The sequence below is a fragment of the Mesocricetus auratus genome, unplaced genomic scaffold (genome assembly GCF_017639785.1).
Source record: "Mesocricetus auratus isolate SY011 unplaced genomic scaffold, BCM_Maur_2.0 Super-Scaffold_100025, whole genome shotgun sequence".
In the NCBI taxonomy this organism is placed as follows: Eukaryota; Metazoa; Chordata; class Mammalia; order Rodentia; family Cricetidae; genus Mesocricetus; species Mesocricetus auratus.
Window position 1 is genome coordinate 17,510,886 of NW_024429206.1, and position 19,118 is coordinate 17,530,003.

The 19,118-nt window shown below is 44.0% G+C and overlaps 1 long non-coding RNA gene across 1 annotated transcript in view; it reads left to right on the plus strand.

Moving 5' to 3' along the window:
* The first annotated feature begins 294 nt into the window (after positions 1 to 294).
* The window catches only part of LOC121134008, a 33,820-nt gene continuing 14,996 nt past the window's right edge, over positions 295 to 19,118 (plus strand). Inside the window, exon 1 of the long non-coding RNA XR_005871007.1 lies at positions 295 to 662. This is a non-coding gene — a long non-coding RNA (uncharacterized LOC121134008). The remainder of the gene's footprint in view (positions 663 to 19,118) is intronic.

Below are 19,118 nucleotides of genomic sequence, written 5' to 3' on the forward strand. Positions count from 1 at the left end.
TTTAAACGAAGTTAGATTTTTTTCCCTATGAAGCTGCTTGGCTCTTCTGTCCCTAGCAGCACGTAGCTTAAACCTGGGTCTGTAGTGCAGACCTCAGACCCATAGGAATCCCAGCTGCTGGAAGGACAGATGATGTAAGAGTCTCTAGCCTGTCATTTCAGTTCTTGACTGGGGCGGGGATACCATCCTGGCTGTGGGAGCCTCCTGCCTCACCTGGAAGGATGCTCAGTCCAGTTATACTTTATGTACAGCAAGTTATTGTGTGTTGCGGGGTGGGGGTGGGACCGGGAAGCTGGGACTCCAGAACCGACTGCTGAAACCACAAGAAGCAGTAAAAATCAAAGAGGATCCAGCAGGAGGGTGCTGGAATGGACGGAGCTCGAGAGCGAGAGCGCAGAGGAGGCTTGGGAAAGTTGTCTGGGTGTATCCAGGAGCCAAGGCTGCCGAGGGAACTGCAGTGCGGGGTGAAGTGGAGGGGTAGGGTCCGCTCAGGATCTTAGGGATCGTCTCTGCAAAAAGAAAACAGCGGGATGGTCGCCTCATGTTTGGAAATTTGTCGGGCTATACAGCTGTGTCTTAGGTGCAAACTGGAGATCGACCGGGGACGGTGGCGGGGGAAGATGGTCGTATCCTTTTTCCTTACTGGGATGTTTCACTCAGAGGTGAGTCCCGGAGCAGCGTGGCTGGTTCAGCATCCATGAGGGTGCAGCTAAGGAAAAGCCTCTTTTATCCACGTGGTTTCCTGACCCAAAGTCAGATGCACTGTGACTCCGGGAAGGGGAAGGGTCTAACCCCAGGTTCATCTTCTCAGCACCTGGGTCCTGGCCCCGCCCATCACCATCCACCTTTACGGATGTAGGAGTTGAGCTTCCCAGAGAGCCCTGCTCCTGGAAGCCTGTCACTCCATCCCACCTCCGTACCCGGAGTGTTATGGAAACTAAGGGTTTGGCTGGAGACACAGTGCAGCCACTGGCCCTTTCTCTAGATCCGCTGTCAATTTCATTCTCCTCTTTATGAGGCGCCCAGGCAATTCTACCAAGCCCGGGCTGGAGTCCCGGGGCAAGTGGCCTGGGGAACACTTTTCTGCCCTGCACATGCTCCTGTCCGGTTCAGGACAAAGAATGTCGTTCTCTACTCTCCAAGCTTTCTGTGTCGATTCTGGGGAAGAAATGTTGTAAATGCCCTCCCTCCCTCCCTCCCTCCCTCCCTCCCTCCCTCCCTCCCTCCCTCCCTCCCTCCCTCCCTCCCTCCCTCCTTCCCTCTCCCTCATTTTTGAAGAAAGATTTCTCTGAGTTCGTGAAGACTAAAGCTATATGAACAGATAGGATACTGAAAGGGCTAAGCACACAAGGCTGAAGTTGGATGAAGTTGGAGCCGAGAGACCAGACTGAATTTTCAGGAAGTGAGACAAGCTCTGATCCTCAGAAAGAACAGGAAAGTAGCTCAATCTTTGAGCCCCCCTCTCCAGCCTGGAGCATTTGATTTTGGCTCACAGCCCATCATGACATGGAGGCCACAGTGGCTGGAGCATGAGGCAGCCTGTCACAGCACAGCCACAGTCGGGAGGCAAGGGAGATTGATATTTTTTTTATTTTTCAGTTTAAATTTAGATAAGAAACAAGGTTGCTTCACAAGTCAGTTCCAGGTCCCTCTCCCTTTTCGTCCCCTCCTCCCATGCCCTCCCCCCAACTCCCCCATTACCCCCTCATTTCCCCAGGGAGGGTGAGGCCCTCCATGGGGGTGTCCATAGTCTGTCATTTCATATAGGGCAGGGCCTAGACCCTTCCCCAAGAGTTCAGGGTGAGAGTGCACCTCACATTGTTGGATGGGAGTCCAAAGTCCGTGTGTATACTTGGGATGGGTACTGATCTGCTGCCCAAGGCTCAAAAGATTACCTAGGCCTCCTCACTGACACCCAGATTCAGGGGGTCTTGATCAGTCCCATGCTGGATTCCCAGGCTGACGCCTGGGATTCAAGAGTTAACCTTTGTCTGGTCAGCTGTTTCTGGGGGTTAAACCAGCCCAGTCTTAATCCCTTTGGTCATCAGTCCTCTCTCTCTGTTACTGGCTTTCTTGAGTTCAGCTCAGTACTTAACCCAGGGAGTCTGCCTCTTCTTTGATCAGCCACTAAATGAAGTTTCTGTTTCCCAGACTCTCTGGCCATAGGATTGTAGGCTGGCACTCCCCAGATCTACGTCTAAAATCCATATATGAGAGAGTACATGCCATGTTTCTCTTTTTGTGACTGGGTTACCTCACTCAGGATGGTTTCTTCTAGTGTCATCCATTTGCCTGCAAATCTCAAGATTCCATTATTTTTTTCTGCTGAATAGTACTCCATTGTGTAAATGTACCACATTTTCTCTATCCACTCTTCGGGTGAGGGACATTAATTGTTGATCTCACTGTCTGTGCTACTGGTGTTATGCTCAGGAAGCTGTCTCCTGTACCAATTCGTTCAAGGGTACCACCCACTTTCTCTTCTAAGAGGTTCAGTGTGGCTGGATTTATGTTGAGGTCTTTGATCCATTTGGACTTAAGTTTTGTGCATGGCGATAAACATGGATCGATCCGCATTCTTCTACATGCCAGCCTCCAGTTATGCCAGCACCATTTGTTGAAGATGCTTTCTTTATTCCATTGTATATTTTTAGCTTCTTTGTCAAAGATCAGATGTTCGTACGTGTGTGGGTTAATATCCGGGTTTTCAATTCGATTCCATTGGCCTACCTGTCTATTTTTGTGCCAATACCAAGCTGTTTTCAGGACTATAGCTCTATAATAGAGCTTGAGGTCAGGGATGGTGATGCCTCCGGACGTTGCCTTGTTGAACAGGGTTGTTTTGGCTATCCTGGGTCTTTTGTTTTTTCCATACAAAATTGATTATTGTTATTTCAAGGTCTGTGAAGAATTGAGCTGGGATTTTAATGGGGATTGCATTGAATCTGTAGATTGCTTTTGGCAGGATTGCCATTTTTACCACATTGATTCTACCTATCCAAAGCATGGGAGATCTTTCCATTTTCTGAGGGCTTCTTTAATTTCTTTTTTTAAAGATTCAAAGTTCTTGCGATACAGGTCTTTCACTTGTTTGGTTAGCATTACCCCAAGGTATTTTATGTTGTTTGTGGTAATTGTAAAGGGTGATGTTTCTCTGATTTCTTTTTCAGCCCTTTTATCATCTTCCCTTTCTCCCTTTTATTTGGTTCAGACCCAGCCCATTAGATGGTGACACACAACATCAGAGTGGATTTTCCTGTTTCAGCTAACCTCATCTAGGCAACCCTTTACAGACTGCCAGAGGCTTGTCTCCTAAGCCATTCTATGCCCTATCAAACTGGCAATCAATATTAACCATCAGACCAAAATCATGGTGTGAATTGGAAATTCACCCCCCCTTTCACAGCTGGGTAGTATTTTGTCATTGGGTATTTACTGAAGGATATTTATTTATCCTTCATGTCTTCATAAACATTTGGATTGCTTCCAGGTTTGAGAACTGTGATTAAAGTTGCTACAACTCTTTGTGTTTAAGTTTTTGTTTAGTCTGTGCTTTCACCTTCCCCGTAAATTCCGGTGTGGCTGTTGAGTCAAGGATTTAAGTGGGCAGCAAACTGACAAACATAATGTCATATGATTGTCCCTGCTCTTTATCATTGAGGACACAGCCCTGGTTGTGTTCCTGTGCCAACATAGCAAACTTAACAAAAAGCAAACACATGTCACAACAGGTTGTATGGGCACTGAATGAGTCTGCCCAATGAGATGCAGGCATGGATTCCACACAGGGGTTTCCAGAGAAGCTTTTCAATTGCACACACAGCTCCCACTCATCAAGATCGTCCCAAGAGCAGTACTGTCTAGGGAAAACCTCCTTGGACTCTGAAACCTGTGAGCAAACCTGGAGTCCTGAGGTGGCTTCACCCTCACCTGAAGGTTCCGTGACTGTCAGTGGACAGGTTGGGTTGCTCCAGGGTCCCTGTTCTCTTTAGGTTACCGAATTAATCTGTTTCATGGCAAATATTTATCTTTTTGAAAAAAGGCAGTTTTGTTTATGTGTGTGTGGGTGTGTTTGCTTGCATGATTTTATGTGCACCACAGATGCTCTGGGCACAACAGATTACTGGGAGCCACCATGTGGGTGCTTAGGAATGGAACTAATTGGTCATCTGCCAGAGCAGCAAGTGCTCTTAGCCTGTTGAGCCCTCTTTTCAGCCCTCAGCTATTCATCTCTCGAAACCTTTGCTGGAGACCTGGAATTAAGTGTCTGTGGGAGACATTGCCACCCCACCCCTCCCACAAAGTCTTTCTGCCCTCAGGTTTCTGTGGATGCTGGATCCATAGCCGAAGCCAACCAAGAGCTGAGGGGACTGAAGGGAGGGGCTGGAATAAAGCTCAGGTGGCAAAACATTTGCATAGTACAAAACCCAGGCCTCCATCTCAGTCTGGCACAAACGGTTGCTGGATCAGAAATTCAAGGTCATCCCTTCACACAGAGAGTTTGAAGTCATCCTGGGCTTCATGATTTGATACCCTCCCCCTTTTTTTATGTATGCTTGAAAGAGGTAAGAGCCAGGCTTGGGTCATGACTAACCACAGAAAGCAAAGAGTGTCAAGAAGTAAAACCATATTTCAGCACGTTGCCTATGATTCTTTAGGCAGATAACACTTTAAACCCATTTGTAACTTGGCAACTTTTCTCAGGGTTAATTACGGGTCATACGGAGTCTTTCACTGTTGATATGACATTTCAAACCAAATGAAGCTCAACACAGTTTGGATTTTCTATTGCTCGTTTGTCAACTGCTTGACGACCTAAGCAGTTTCCAGGGGTCTCATTCATAATTCTGCCTTTCTGTCCCCTTTGGTGATTGGGTATCAAGGAATCATTGTCAGCACATAGAGATGTGTCTTGCCAGGACCTTATCTATCTGAGAGCTGTCACAGTGATCCCATTTTCCATAAGGGAGCCCTAGGACTCAAGCCAGCCCTTAAATGCAAAGCTGAGAGGTTCCACAATGTCACATGATAGCCATAGGCTGTTATCGCATAAAATAGCTCGCCACCACACTTACTAATGCAACCACAGATGATGTAGAACCATCCATTAAGATAACTTGGAAACGGAAAGCCTCCATTGCAAAAGAAAATCCTTCCGAGCTGACCTGAAGTTCAGTTTTCAATTCACATCAAGACAGGAATGCATCACTGTAGCAGTGTGGAAAAATCACACCGCTGCCCTCTCTTCTCTGGATAGAAAAGCAATCCCCTGAGGTTCTGCACCTGTACAAGTGTTCCTTCTCCTGTAAAGTGTTCTTTCACACACACCCCCACTCTATTAGTTGACCCACCCACTCATAGGTGATTTATAGTAATATTTAATTATATGCGATTTCAATCACTTTAAGAACTGCTTTTTTTGTTGTGTTGGAGCAGGCAATGTCTCACTATGCAGTTTTAGTTGGTCTAGAATTCAACATATAGACCAGAGAGCCCAGGCTGGCCTCAAATTCACAACAGTCCTCCTGATTCAGCATCTCAAGTGCTGAGATTATTGGAATAAACCACTAAGCTCAGAATGAACTGCTTTAAAAAAGATTGATTCGTTTTTATTTTATGAACATGAGTGTTAGACTGCGTGCAGGTGTACCATGGCTTGCAGTACCCACAGGAGCCAGAAGAGGGCATCAGATCCCAAGGAACTAGAATTGCAGATGGTCGTGAGTAGCCATGTGAGTGCTGGGAACTGAGTCCAGGTTCTCTGCAAGAGTAGCCAGCACACTTTTATTCCAAAATGTAATTCGTTTTCATTTCTCCACAAATACAGGCTTTCTCTTCCAAAGACTGAATACTGAAAAGATGGCTTCATTTTGACAATATAAAGGGGAGACTCTCAAGAGATTAAGTTGCAGGAATGAGCAAAAGATTCAGTGTTAGAACTCCACTATGGAAGGCACAGCCATTTTAGGTAGAAACCTAAAATAATCTATTTCAAAGGAGAAAATGCCTAACAAGAAAAAGAAATAGAAGCCCTTGATTGCTGACTTTAGGACCTAATTTCAATAAAACAAGTTTATGTTCACCATCACTTAGGCATGGCTACCTTTGTCATTTTGGTTGGAATTCTGGCCAGAAAAAAAACATCTTTAAGACTGGGCACCCTGAACAAAGGGTCCAGGTCAGAAATCTCAATATTCTTTCTGCAAGTCTCAGGTACTAGTGAGGTTTGGATGGCAAGCTGGGCATGGGTGCCTCTAGAATCCATGATAGAGAATGTCTACAGGACAGTTAGGGACTGTAGCTGCCTGGTTGTGAGCCTAAACCTGCTTCTTTTTGACACAAAACCTAACATGTAGGAAAAGTGTGAAGACCAAATTGAGTGCCCACCATGATGCTTGAGAAATAAAATATTACTCGTGCCACACTGCCCCCCAGTGGTTGCATCTGTCTCACCACTGCTCTTTCCCATCTCTGTTAGATGAGTCATGGTCCTATGTTTCCTGTGTGTTTCTCTATTTTAATTTAAGTAGGTTTTTTGTTGTTGTTGTTTTGGTTTCTTTTTTTTTTAAGGAATTTTATGGGTGGGTACTGTGTTTGCTTACATTTGAAATTATATTAATGAACAAAAACAGAATGTTTGGGCATAGCACAACCAATGTATTTTCACTTAAACCAATTGTCATGGCTTCAAATTATATATAAAGTGAATAATTTCTATGAAAATGTCGACATGCTTCTATTGTTAATGTTCTAGCGATGTGGGTCATTTTAGTAAATGCATGTGGCTTGTTTCATCGATGCTCCTGCTAAGGTATGTATCGTGATCCCTTACGGTACTGTGTGTGAAGAGGGCGTCATGCTGTGTAGCTCCGATCGATCTTGAGCTTGCCCTCTTCCTGCCTCAGCCTCCTATGGCTAAGTGCTGGGATGACAAGTGTGTTTCAGCATTTAGGATTCATCTTTCTTAGGTAAATAAAATAAGATCAGTTCTTAAACAAGGGGAAGTCACCTATGCTGGTTAGTTTTGTTTTGTCTTGTCTGTTTTTGTCAACTTGGCATAAGGTGGAGTTGCCTGAGAGGGAAACTCAAATAAGAAAATTGCCTTCAGCCAGGCGGTGTGTCAAATGTCTTTAATTCCAACACTCAGGAGGCAGAGGCAGGCAGATCTCTGTGAATTTGAGGCCAGCCTGGTCTACCGAGTATGTTTCAGGACAGCCAGGGCTACACAATGAAGTTCTGTCTCTGCAGCGGGGAACGGGGAAAGAGCCTGTGGGCCATTTTCTTGATTATAATGATTGATATGGGGGAGAGGAAATCCAGCTCACAGGCGGTGCTTTACTTGGGTTCTGTAAGAAAGCAGGTTGAGCAAGCCGTGGAAGCCAGCCAGTAAGCAGAATTGCTCCATAGTCTCTGCATCAGTTCCTGCCTCCAGGTCCCTGCCCCGACTCCCCTTCAGGATGGATTGTGGTATGTGTGTGTAATCCAAATGAAGCTTTTCTTCTCCAAGTTGCTTTTGGTCATTGTTATCACAGAGGCAGAAAGCAAACCAGGACACCACATCCGCTAAACAAAGTTTTGTGTTTGAGAAAGTCCCCATCTGCCTTGGACTCTGCCTCCTCCCTTCAAATGCTCAGAGTTGGAATCACTACTGTATCATGCTTTGCTTTTAATTCCTTGCGTGTTTATGTGTTTGTTGAGGGTTTATGAATTTCCTTTCCAGATGGTTCACTTTCTAAGTTTCATAAACCAGAGCAAGGAATCTGATGGCCAGGTTGGCATGCCCTGCACTAGGGGCACAGAAATAGGAGTCCTTTGCTCCGCCGGGTAGTCTGTCCAATATCATGGACTTCCTCAAAGTTCATTCTGGAATCTCTACAGGCCTTGAGTGTCTTGTTTTGAGATCCTGTACCTTACAGCAGCCCTCAGCTGCCCAGAGGAATTGCAGACTCCACATCCTTCTCTTTCTCCTTGTGGCTAATTTATCACAGAGACTAATTTGGTTGGGATTCCAAATTAGACATATCTTCATAGTTGTCATCAATCACACCCCTTAAAAGGGCCTCCATTTCCCAGGGCTGGAATATCTCAGAATGTCTGACAAATGCCAGATGCCACCGCGTGTCACTTTCCTTGGGGACAGGGGCTGGGGTGGGGATAAGGTGACAAGGACTCTGTCTTTGGTAGGATGCCAACCCAAGTAAATAGCTTCAAGGTAGCAAATCCTACCAGTGTTCTCCTGCTTTCAATACGGATCTTTTGATGATCATTGAGCTGAACCGACCCCTCTAGTGTCTTGTCTTTTCCCCCATTGAGCACATAAATTCTGCATTTTAAGAACTCCTTAAGTCCCTGTGATGCCCACATGTTTGGGTGACTCTAGACACAAATTTACCTTATCCAGAAAGAATTGTCATTTTAAAAATATTAAAATTTTAAATTTGTGTGCGTGTGCACACGCGCGCGTATGGATATGTGTACTCAAGGCCAGAGGTATCAGATATCCTGGAGCTGAAGTTATAGGTAGTTGTGAGTCTCCTGACACAAGTACTGGGCACAGAACTCAGCTCCTCTGAGAGAGCAGCAAAGTGCTCTTCACTACTGAGCTGTCTCTCCAGGCCTTCTCAGGGCTCACTAGTACCTTTCCTATCAGGCAACGGTTGTCGTGTTTCCCATAAGCCGGGCACAGTGTAGGTCCATCCAGGACACACCTCGCCTTGCTTTGAAGGGCTGTGAATCAGAGGGCATCTCTGCCTGCAGCCCCACTGAAGAGTATCATTAACTCTTCCAACCTCGCCATAGCACTGGAGGGAAGTAGGTTAACACTCAAGGGCTCCAATGGACTGCAAAACACATGCCATAGAGGAGGCTAGAGTGACTGCCTGTGTGATCTCTGGGGAGTATGTGTGGAGTTTGCTTTTAGAGAAATACAGGTCATTGTGATTTCCCGGGCTGCTGACATAGCCCAGCCACCCCTCATCTGAGAACCTGTGCACCGCATGTCCCAAACTCATAACATCCCTTGAAATTCAATGTTATTGTCATCCTCTTTTTTTTTCTGTAAAAAAAGAGTTAAGGAACCTCTCAGGGCTCAATGGTGAAGAGCATTTGCTGCTCTTGCAGAGGACTGGATTTCAGTTCCCAGTAGGAGCAGCTTAAAACCAGTTCTAGGGCACCCACTGCCCTCTTCTCGTCCCTGTGGGCACTGCACTGGCATGTACATGCACAGTTTAATTTTTTAAAGTTAAATAACTTCTTGAACTTCCAGTATCGAAATACAACAGTTTTCTCCCCATCATTTCTCTGTTTGGCACTTACTCTTCCCACCACTCTGGTACCATCTGCTGGTAAGTACAGCACGAAGGTGACAATGCCTGTGTCTCACATCCCGTCCAAAAACAAAAGCAATTTGAATATATTTTCATTTGTCTCTGTCAGCCTTTTTAACAAGTTGTATTTGTATGTGCCATCTCCCACAACACACTAGCTTGAGTTTCTTGGATTTTGTTTTTCTGTTGTTGTTGGTCTTGTATCTTCTATTTTCATAGAGGTGAAAATGTAATATAACAGTTACAACACATATGGGACTAGCACTGTGCCCTGTTGATGCTTTGTAATAACATGGCGAGTTGGATCATTGTTATTCTCACTAACAGCAACAACAGCAACACAAAGCACAGCCTTGGTACCCCAAGGCCAGTGGCATAACATGTCTAGCTTAATGCCTGTCCTTGTCACCATAGTTATATCCTTTCATTTATAGAGTTTTCAATGTGAGCCCAAGGACCAGACTTTCTGGGTTCCAACTCAACGGTGAACTTGCCTTATGAAACTAATGAATTTTCTTTCTTTGAAATGCTTGTGTGTGTGTGCGTGCATGTGCACATTAATCTGATCTTTATATTATCAGTTGTCCCTCCCTACCAAAAGCCATTTATAACATTTTTAATACATTTTTACATTAGTCACTGACCTCATCATTTTTTAAAATTAAATCTTGAGTCTTTCATACATGAGTATAAATTTATATAATTTCTCTTCTTACTCCTCCTCCCATTCATCCTCTTAAATTATTGACCTTTTACATGTATTTATACACATATACATGAACATAAACATATATATGTATATAAATATATAGCCTACTGAGTCTATTTAATGTTTCTTGTATGTACATATGTTCTGGGGCTGACCACTCAGGATCAAATAACCTATCAGGGGTCTCATCCCTGGAGAAGACCAAACATCCCTTTCTTAGTAGCCATTGATGGCCAAAGCTCTTCATCTAAGGGTGAACCTTTGTGAGACTCCCCATCTATGTTTCTATGCCAACTGTTATTGTCATTGTGCAGATCTTGGTTAGGCAACTGTATTTTTCATTTCATATATGATGGTTTGAATGAGAAGAGCTCCTATAGGCTCATATATTTGAATATTGGGTCCCCATTAGGTTGAACTATTTGGGAAGGATTGGGAGTTGTGGCTTTGTTAGAGGAGGTGTGTCACTGTGGATAGACTTTGATGTTTCAATACCCCACATTATTCCCAGTTAGTTCTCTTTCTACCTTGTGCTTATGGATCAGATGTGAGTTCTCAGTTACTGCTCTAGGGTTATGCCTGCCTGCCTGCCTATTGCCATGCTCCCCTCTGTGATGGTCATGGACCCATGTTCTGGAATCATGAGCCCCTAACATCAATTATTTATCAGTTATCTTGTTTGGTCATGGTGTTTCATCATGACAAAAGAAAAGCAACTAAAATAAGATGTATCTTTTATAAAGGCTTATTTAATTTTTAAAAGTGTGTGTGTGTGTGTGTGTGTGTGTGTGTGTGTGTGTGTGTGTGTTTATGCTATGTGAATACATGCTTTTGCAGATATCACAGAGAGTCTGGGATCCCCTGAAGTTTGAGTTGCAGGTGATTGTGCCACCAATGTGTGTACTATGAGCAAAACATGGTTCCCCTACAAGAGGAGTATGCATTCTTAACCTTTAAACCTTCTCTCCAGCCCAGTACATTCTGATCCTGTTATCCCTCACCAAGAACCTCCCCTAACACTCCTACTACCTCTTACTCCCCACCTCATCTCATCTTTAAAAAATTTCACCCAATGAGTTTAGTTAGTACTACCCGTATGTGTGTCATCTGTCAGAAAACAGCCCCCCCTAGCAGTGGTCACAATCAAAGAAAGGTCTTTCTCCCTCCACGAATAGCCATTAACTGTCAATGGCTCCTCAGTTAGGAGTAGGACCTTCTGGTGCAGTTTCTTGCATTCTTTATCAAGTTCCATGGGGTCACAGTAACCGGGATTCCAGCAGACTTTTGAATGTACAGAGGATGAAGTGTGGAGAGAATCTGAAGATGGGTGGTGGGTGGATGTTGATTGGGATAGTCTAAGGGTAGCCCACCCTAGACATCAATGTCTTCCAGACCCTACTATCATAGAGGAAACCACTGCCTCTCAGCCTCTGCAGAAATCACAATCTGGGTCTCTCACAACATCTGGGATCTAATGGGATGCACATTTTTCAAACTTTTGGATCAAGGAATGAGATTTTAAATTTGTACGAAGAGCACAGATGGTGGTTGTTTTATTTTATGAGAATAACATTCTCATTATTTTTAGAAGGGGTAAGAATGATTGCATAAGGAAAAAAAGTACTCTTTTATGTAAGAAACTTACATAATTAGGAGTTCTCACATTTCTGTGTCACCCTTCCTCTATTATTTCCATTTCTCCGTTTGACCTTGTGCATGTTGTCCAAATGTAGAAAAGCCAGCCTGTGTCTATCTAATATCTCCCACAAAATTCACCCTGGTGTATGAATAAATATTACCTATTTTTACCATTTTTTTGTTGAATTATGTTACCAAATGAGATGTTAAACGTAGCCTTGTGGGAAATGTTTGATGGCTAGTAAAGTGAATCTATGAATATATTCCTAACAAAAGTGTCCCACAGATACTGCAGTCTCTGAATTCTGACAACTTCGGGCGGGATCGCTTTAATAGAATATTATGTACCAGCTGCCTGGAACACTCTGATAAGAATTCTGAAGGCTGTTGTATGTGAGCACCCAGTGCACTGGGCCAGAAGGACAGAGAGGGGTCTTAATTTAAAACATTTTAAATGCTCATTAGTAGGAAGTGTGCAAAATGAAGATGAGAGCCGTGCAGTTGTGAAGGAGGAGGGAAGAAGTTGGGAGAAGAAGCAAGCTCAAATGCCAGGGAAGCATGGGCTAGCTGTTGGGATCCTCACAGGGGTGTTGTTAATGTCCAGGCAAATTAGATGGGCCACTTCTTAAGTGGTCATGATTTAGGTGTCTCTTTGTGTCCAGTTAAATGTGTATCTACACGTGGGTATCTGGGTCAAAGCATGTGTGTACCTCCAATTCCATTAAATGCTGCCAGACATTTCCTGTCAGTGGTTTGAAAAGCAAAAGCTTTCGATTCTTCTTATCCACGCACAAAACAGTTCTGCCTTCAGAGGGAATAAGGGGTGTTTATTCCAGAGCCAAATATTAGTGGCCATGATTGGGGAATATAGACCCAGGTGCCCCCCAAGTTCATGTTCCAACATGCATGCAGTTTCCAGTTTCATGACGTTTTTATAGCAATAGAACAAAGAAAGTAAAAAGCAAAAGAAGGTGAATGCATTGATGAAGATGTCAAAGTTGGTTACAGCCAAGAGGAGAGATCTCAGGCACTGTCAGATGAAACTCAGCCTTTCGGCCATGGAAGCTGATGATCTGCTTAGTTAATACATCCCAACGGTTTTATTCTTAGCCCAAAGATAACACAGAGGTGCACAAAGAATGACTGTTTGCAGGAGCAGAGGGAGCCCAAGATAGTTTCTAATTAGGCTGAGTACCTGCAACGCTCCAATCTCCATCAGTGAAGTTATTTTCCCTTAGTTTTGTGTTTATTATTAACCATAATCATTATTACTATTATTATTGTATGTGCATGTGCCTATAAGCATGTGGGCACACTACAGCATACATTTGGGGGTCAGAGAACAATCCTGCAGACTTGATTCCCTCCTTGCACCTTTATGTGGGGCTTGGGGATGGAACTCAGCTTTGCAGGCTTTTGCAAGTTCCTTACCAGTTAGTCAGCCTTGCAGATGTCTAAGTGTCTAAGATCTTTCTAGAATCTTTCACTCACATCTCTTATCATCCACAAGTCACATTTTCAGACTCGACTGTTTCCTATTGTGATAGTCACTATGAGACATTCTCACAGGCAAAGTGACATTTGTCCTACTCACAGTGAAACCGACTCCCTGGCGTTATATATTTACATCAAAAAGCCAGCCAGTTCCCCTTCTACACCTACATCCAAATGCTGGAGACTCTAGGCCTCTGTGCCCCCTGGATAAATGGGACCAGTAAAGAATTCCAGAGAAGCAAGAGTGAATTCTTCAAGACGAGCTGGGACTATTAGACTCCAGCCCTAGGGATTATTGATCAAATGAAGTGTCTGTGACTATTTCTCCACTTCCAAAATGTATTTCCCCATGTAAGAGGAAGACACTGAAGTCACAGAAAAACAAAATAAAATTCCCCCTTTTTTCCCTTTGACTGGGCAAATGGCTGTGCAGCCCCACATACTTTTCTGAACTTTGAGATCAATGATAACCTTTAAAACTTACCTTTGTTGATTAGTCTTACATCTTGAACTCTTGTTTTGAACACATGGCTTTCGAGCTGAGAGTTCTGAGAGGAAAGCCAGGCAGGGTCATTCAGCTTGCTTTGAGTCAGGAGAAGCCAGGAAGGTAAGATGTCCAGGGAAGAGAATGACGGCTTAACATCTGAAAACTCCCTCCTGCTTGCACTGGCTGTTGACACCAAGACTGACCATAACTTTGGTGAGCTCTCAGCATGGAGACAGTGGCAGGTAGTTCCACAGGTGACTCGGCTGCTCTGTCCAACTTCTGTCTTTGCCCTACTCCTTCTAGAATTGGGAGATCCTGGAAGTGAACTGTGAGGTTTCCCATGACTTGTGAATAAAATGGGAAAGATAAATATATATTTGGGGTGCAATAGAAATGTTTTCCCTACACACTGTGATTTACAAACTAATTATTAGAAAAAAACCGTGGTGTATGTGTGTGTGTGTGTGTATGTGTGTGTGTGTGTGTGTGTGTGTGTACATGATTCATTCAAAATAGAGACTACTCCTAACTCCAGTCTAAGCCCAAAGGAGAAATGTCAGTTATACAAATTTCAAGTCTGTTGCAGACTTGCCCACAGGCCTGGAAGGTGACATATACCTGAGAATTCAGACTCAGCTGGTTCAAATCCTGCTCATGTGACACTGGGTGGCAACATTTATGCATCTCAGTGTCCTATATAATATACTGCAGTTATTAGAAATGACCTTGTATTGTGGGGGTGATGGCTCAATGTGTAAAACACTCACCAGGAAATCATGAGGACCTGAGTTTGGATCCTCAGCATCCATGTAAAGGCAGACAGGGAAGCAAACCTCTGTAATCACAGTGCTCCGATTGTGAGATGAGAAATGGAGACAGAAGAACACCCCTGAGCTCCTGGATCTGGCAAACAAGAATGAGGCAATGAGGGGGATGTTCTCAGACCTCCACAGGTCATGGCATGTACAGGAATATACACGCATGCTCACACATACATTTTAAATTATGATCATGTATTTTAAGGGCTTAGTGTGGAGTGTAGAGAGAGAAAAGATAACCTAATTAATGGTCTTTAAAGAGATGAAATGAAACATTAAAGGCTGCTTTCTGTGCAGAAGTTACTAATATCCTACTAATCTAGGTGCAGGTCCTAAGGGACCCCACACCACTTGAGCTGGATAAAAACACAGGCTGCTCTTTGTTGTTGGCTTTGATCAACAAGTGTAGGAGCATTTTTTAATCCTTCAAACCGAGAGATGTGGGCAGCATTTCTGACAAATGATAATGAGTATTTTGTATAAAAATATCCATGTCTTGAAAAGCTGGAAGTGTTTTTTTTTGGAGGGGGGATACAACAGTCTGTAGATCAAAGAGGTGCTTGGGCCTTTTTCGGATCTTCTTATACGTCTGCACACTGGCCAGTCTTTGGAGATCTTGAAGAGACAATAACTGTGCTTTGGGGCCAGGGAGTCAGGAGGCATAGAAGGTGAAAATGCTTGCCTTGCAAGCTAAGGACTTGTACTTCCTCCCCAGAACTGATGTGAAAACTCCAGGTGTTCTGGTGTGCCTTTGTAACCCCAGTGCTGGAGACAGGTGGATCCCTGGGGCTCACCTGTCAGCCAACCTATGTAAACTGGCAAGTTCCAGCTCAGTCAGAGACCCTGCCACAAAACCAAGATGGAAGGTCTCCTGAGGCCTCAGAAATAAATGTCCCCCAATCATGCTTCTCAGATGGAAGGAAGGTGTCTTATTCGTCTGGAGGATATTCTGGTTGGTCCCAAAGAGTCCCTGGTGACATTCCGTATATTGTATTTGATATGAGCAATACGACTGGAATTGGGTTCTATTCATTTTCTGCTCTTAAATAAAAACAGTTAAGGAGTTTCTGTGTGAGCTCTCTCTCTCTCTCCTTCTCCCTCTCCCTCCCTCTCTCCCTCTCTCTCTCTCCTTCTCCCTCTCCCTCCCTCTCTCCCCCCTCTCTCTCTGTGTATGTCATCCTCCCTTCCCTCTGCCCTCTCCCTCTTCCCTCATACCTCCTGCTCCCTCTCTGTCTTTAATTTTTGAAATTGTAAGCAACAGAGAAGTCACAATAGGATGATGGATTTTTATGATTCAACATTTACTGAAGGCAAAAAAGTTCAATATACAAAAAACAGTCTTACACAGCTGACTGCATCAGAAATGAGACAGTGGGGGTCGGACAGTGGACCTTGGTCGGGAAGAGGAGACACAGAGAACACATGGCTCCTGACAGGTCTCTTGTCACTCATCGGGAAAGGGAATGCTTGTCACGGTGTCTGCCTAGGTTTGGGGGTCTCAGGGAAATTGATAATGGATTCTGATCTCCTTAGTCACCGAGGAGATGAAGAAGCAGAGACTGGAGACCTGTATTTCTCCCTGCAACAAAGAGTCACACAGCAGTCTGTGGACAGAACCTTAGGCTTGTTTTATTTCTAGTTTTAGAGTAAGTTAAAGGATTGGGAAGGGGGATTCAAAGAGAGCTTTGTGGAAGGGGCGTGGCTTGGGTGAAGTTCCGCGTTGTTGGATTATAGCTGCTCACCAGTGACAAGCAGTGAAGGCATGTGGTAGGTCCTCTGCAGCATGCGTCTCACTTATTTAAAACACACGAATGCGGTACTGCAGTCTGTCCCATAGCAGGGCAGCTTCATCGGTTTGTTTTCTCTATATTGTTTTCTAGTTTCATAAGTTAGAACAGCATGTGATTTTCATTTCTGCTCCCGATTGGCCCTTTCCTTTTGCCAGAAGGCAATCGATCCTTTACACTTCGCTGGGATTTTTGGGCAGAGAGGACTATAGAGTCCATGAACTATGGCCTGGATATTCACTGGTTTAGTGAGAACCTTGTTTCTCTCCACCTAGTTCCTATATTTGTGGAGTATGTAGGACGAAAGCAGGAACTACATCCAAGGGTCCTTAAGATGACCAGATAGAGACTCCTTAAAATGTGTTTTAGTGAGTGTGTGTTGCATGCAGGTAGCATATGCATATGTCCTATGCACGTTAGCAGGTGTGTGTGTGTGTGTGTGTGTGTGTGTTTGTGCATGCACTGAGGCCTGAGGTTAATATTAGGGATCTTTGACAATCACTCCATCTTATTCACGCAGTCAGGGTTTCTTAATCAAACCCAGAGCTCTTTGGATACAGTCAGTCTCACTAGCCAGCTTGTTTGGTGGGTCACATATCTCCAGTTTTCCAGGCTGGATAACAGATGGGCCACCACTCTTTGGCATTTACCTAGGTGTCTGGGGATTGGAGAAAATACTTTAATCTCTAAATCATCTCTCTCTAGCCCTCCAGCTGCCATAGAACAGGCTCTCAGCCAATATTAATTATAACTAGTGTCCATGTGAATTTCTTTTAGTACTTGAATTACAATTCTGTTCATGAATACAAAGATCAATGCAATTCTTCAATGTCCTCATGTGGAAAGTCCCCTTGGTGGGCTGAAGGAGAGTCTGGTATTTGTGTGTAATAAAGGCCCTGATAAGGACTGGAGTAAAACAGTTATCTATTCTGTAGGTGATTGACATCAACCCTTAACTAAAGCAGCAGTTCCCATGGTTGTAGTATCCCGGTCAATCACCTTGCCCCACCAGTTCCTATAGCTATTTGTGCTGTTTCCAGCCATGTTACCCTGTGAAAACAGATAGCTTAGTATGGGGCTTGAGTGATCCATGAGAGGCTGTAGAGCAGGGGTTTTCAACTTGCGGGTGATGACCTCTTTCACAGGGATTGCATGTCAGATATCCTGTATATCAGATATTTACATTACTACTCATAACAGTGGCAAAGTTACAGTTAAGAAGTAGCAAGGAAAAATAATCTTATGGGGGGAGGGTCACTACAGCATGAGGAACTGTATTAAAGGTTCCAGCATTAGGCAGGTTGAGAACCACTTCTCTAGAGAGAGAAGTGAAGCTTTGACTCGGGGTCCACTCTTAAGATTCCAGCTTAGCCCAAACCCACCCAGAACAGGTGGAGTGCAAAGACTCAAGGGTAGACAGTGAAGTCGTTGTTACTAGATGGTTCTAAGAAGCCACACTGATGATGGATGAGAGGCGATGACTCAGTGACTACAGCACTTGCTGGGCAAGTGTGAGGGCCCACATCCAGGTCCACAGAAATCCACATAAATGCCATGTATGCCTGGTGCCCAGCTTGAAACTCCAGGCTCAGAAAGCAGAGCCAGCTGGGAGATCCCCAGAGCAAGCTGGCGAGAAGTATAGATAGACACTTCGAGCATCTCTGGGTTTGATTAAGAGACCTTCCCTTATTGAATACAATATAAGGGTAGTGTCATCAACCTCTGGCCAACATATGCAGGCATCAAATCCATTTTGGCTTAGTAACATTAAACATCATAAAAGACTCCAGGAGGGCTCACTGTATCTGTTCCCACAGGTGACAGCTACTTATGCAAACATGTAACAAAAGAGGACGGGGGGGGGCTGCATGTGGTTGTTCAGCTATCCCCCACCCCACCCCCACCCCCTTCCCCTCCATGAGCAGGCCCTGGGAATATGAACACAGTGAATGGCCATGTGCCAGCCCCCAATGCTGTGTGTCGATTAATTAAGTTTTTCTCATACCGTCATTTCCAATAAAGGAGTTTGAAATGAAAACATCTCATTCACAGCTCAGGAACTAAAATATTTTAGTCACAGAGAAATCTGCTTATTTACATTGTAGGAAAAGATGTGTAAAGGAGCCAGGAATCACTCCAGTCTGTTGTGATCTGGCGAAACTTCTCTTTGCGCATTTTGAAGGTTTTCCTAGCACTTTTTTTAAATAACATACACATTCACGCTTTCTTTCCACTCATCTTAATACCTCACCTATTTCATGAATATCAGCCCAATTTTAACATCCTTTGCTAACACATTTCTATGGACTAGTGTTACTTTTCAAGTACTAAGCCATTTCATATTTTCCTGCTTCCATCTGGAGTAAAAAGTAGACATCCCCTCTCTGAATCCATGTTTGGATTTATCTGAGCATCTATATTGGACTGTCTGATGGGTGGCGTGTTCTTGATTTGGTTTTACCTGTGTGATTTGCATTGGCTAATTGGATTCTGGAAAATATGATGGATAGATGTGTGATCAACATAATTTCCTTTTCCATTTGCTGTTTGTTATAAAACAGTATGAGATTGCACAGAACTGACCAACCCAAAGATGCTTTGGCCACAGTCAGAAAGATGACCCTAGCTTTACATCAAGACCCACAGGCCTGGAAACAGGCTAATGACTTGGGCAGTTCTACTTGAAGTGATTGATTACCCAGCAATAGTTCACTCACAAGCAAACCTTGATCTCTACTTTCTCCAATATCTTTTTACCCCATGTAACCCTGGTGGAGAAGCAAGCAGGAAATAACACGGATGCTATAACGGGCTGACACGTACTTATCATCCTATGCATTTTAAATATAATTAAAGGTG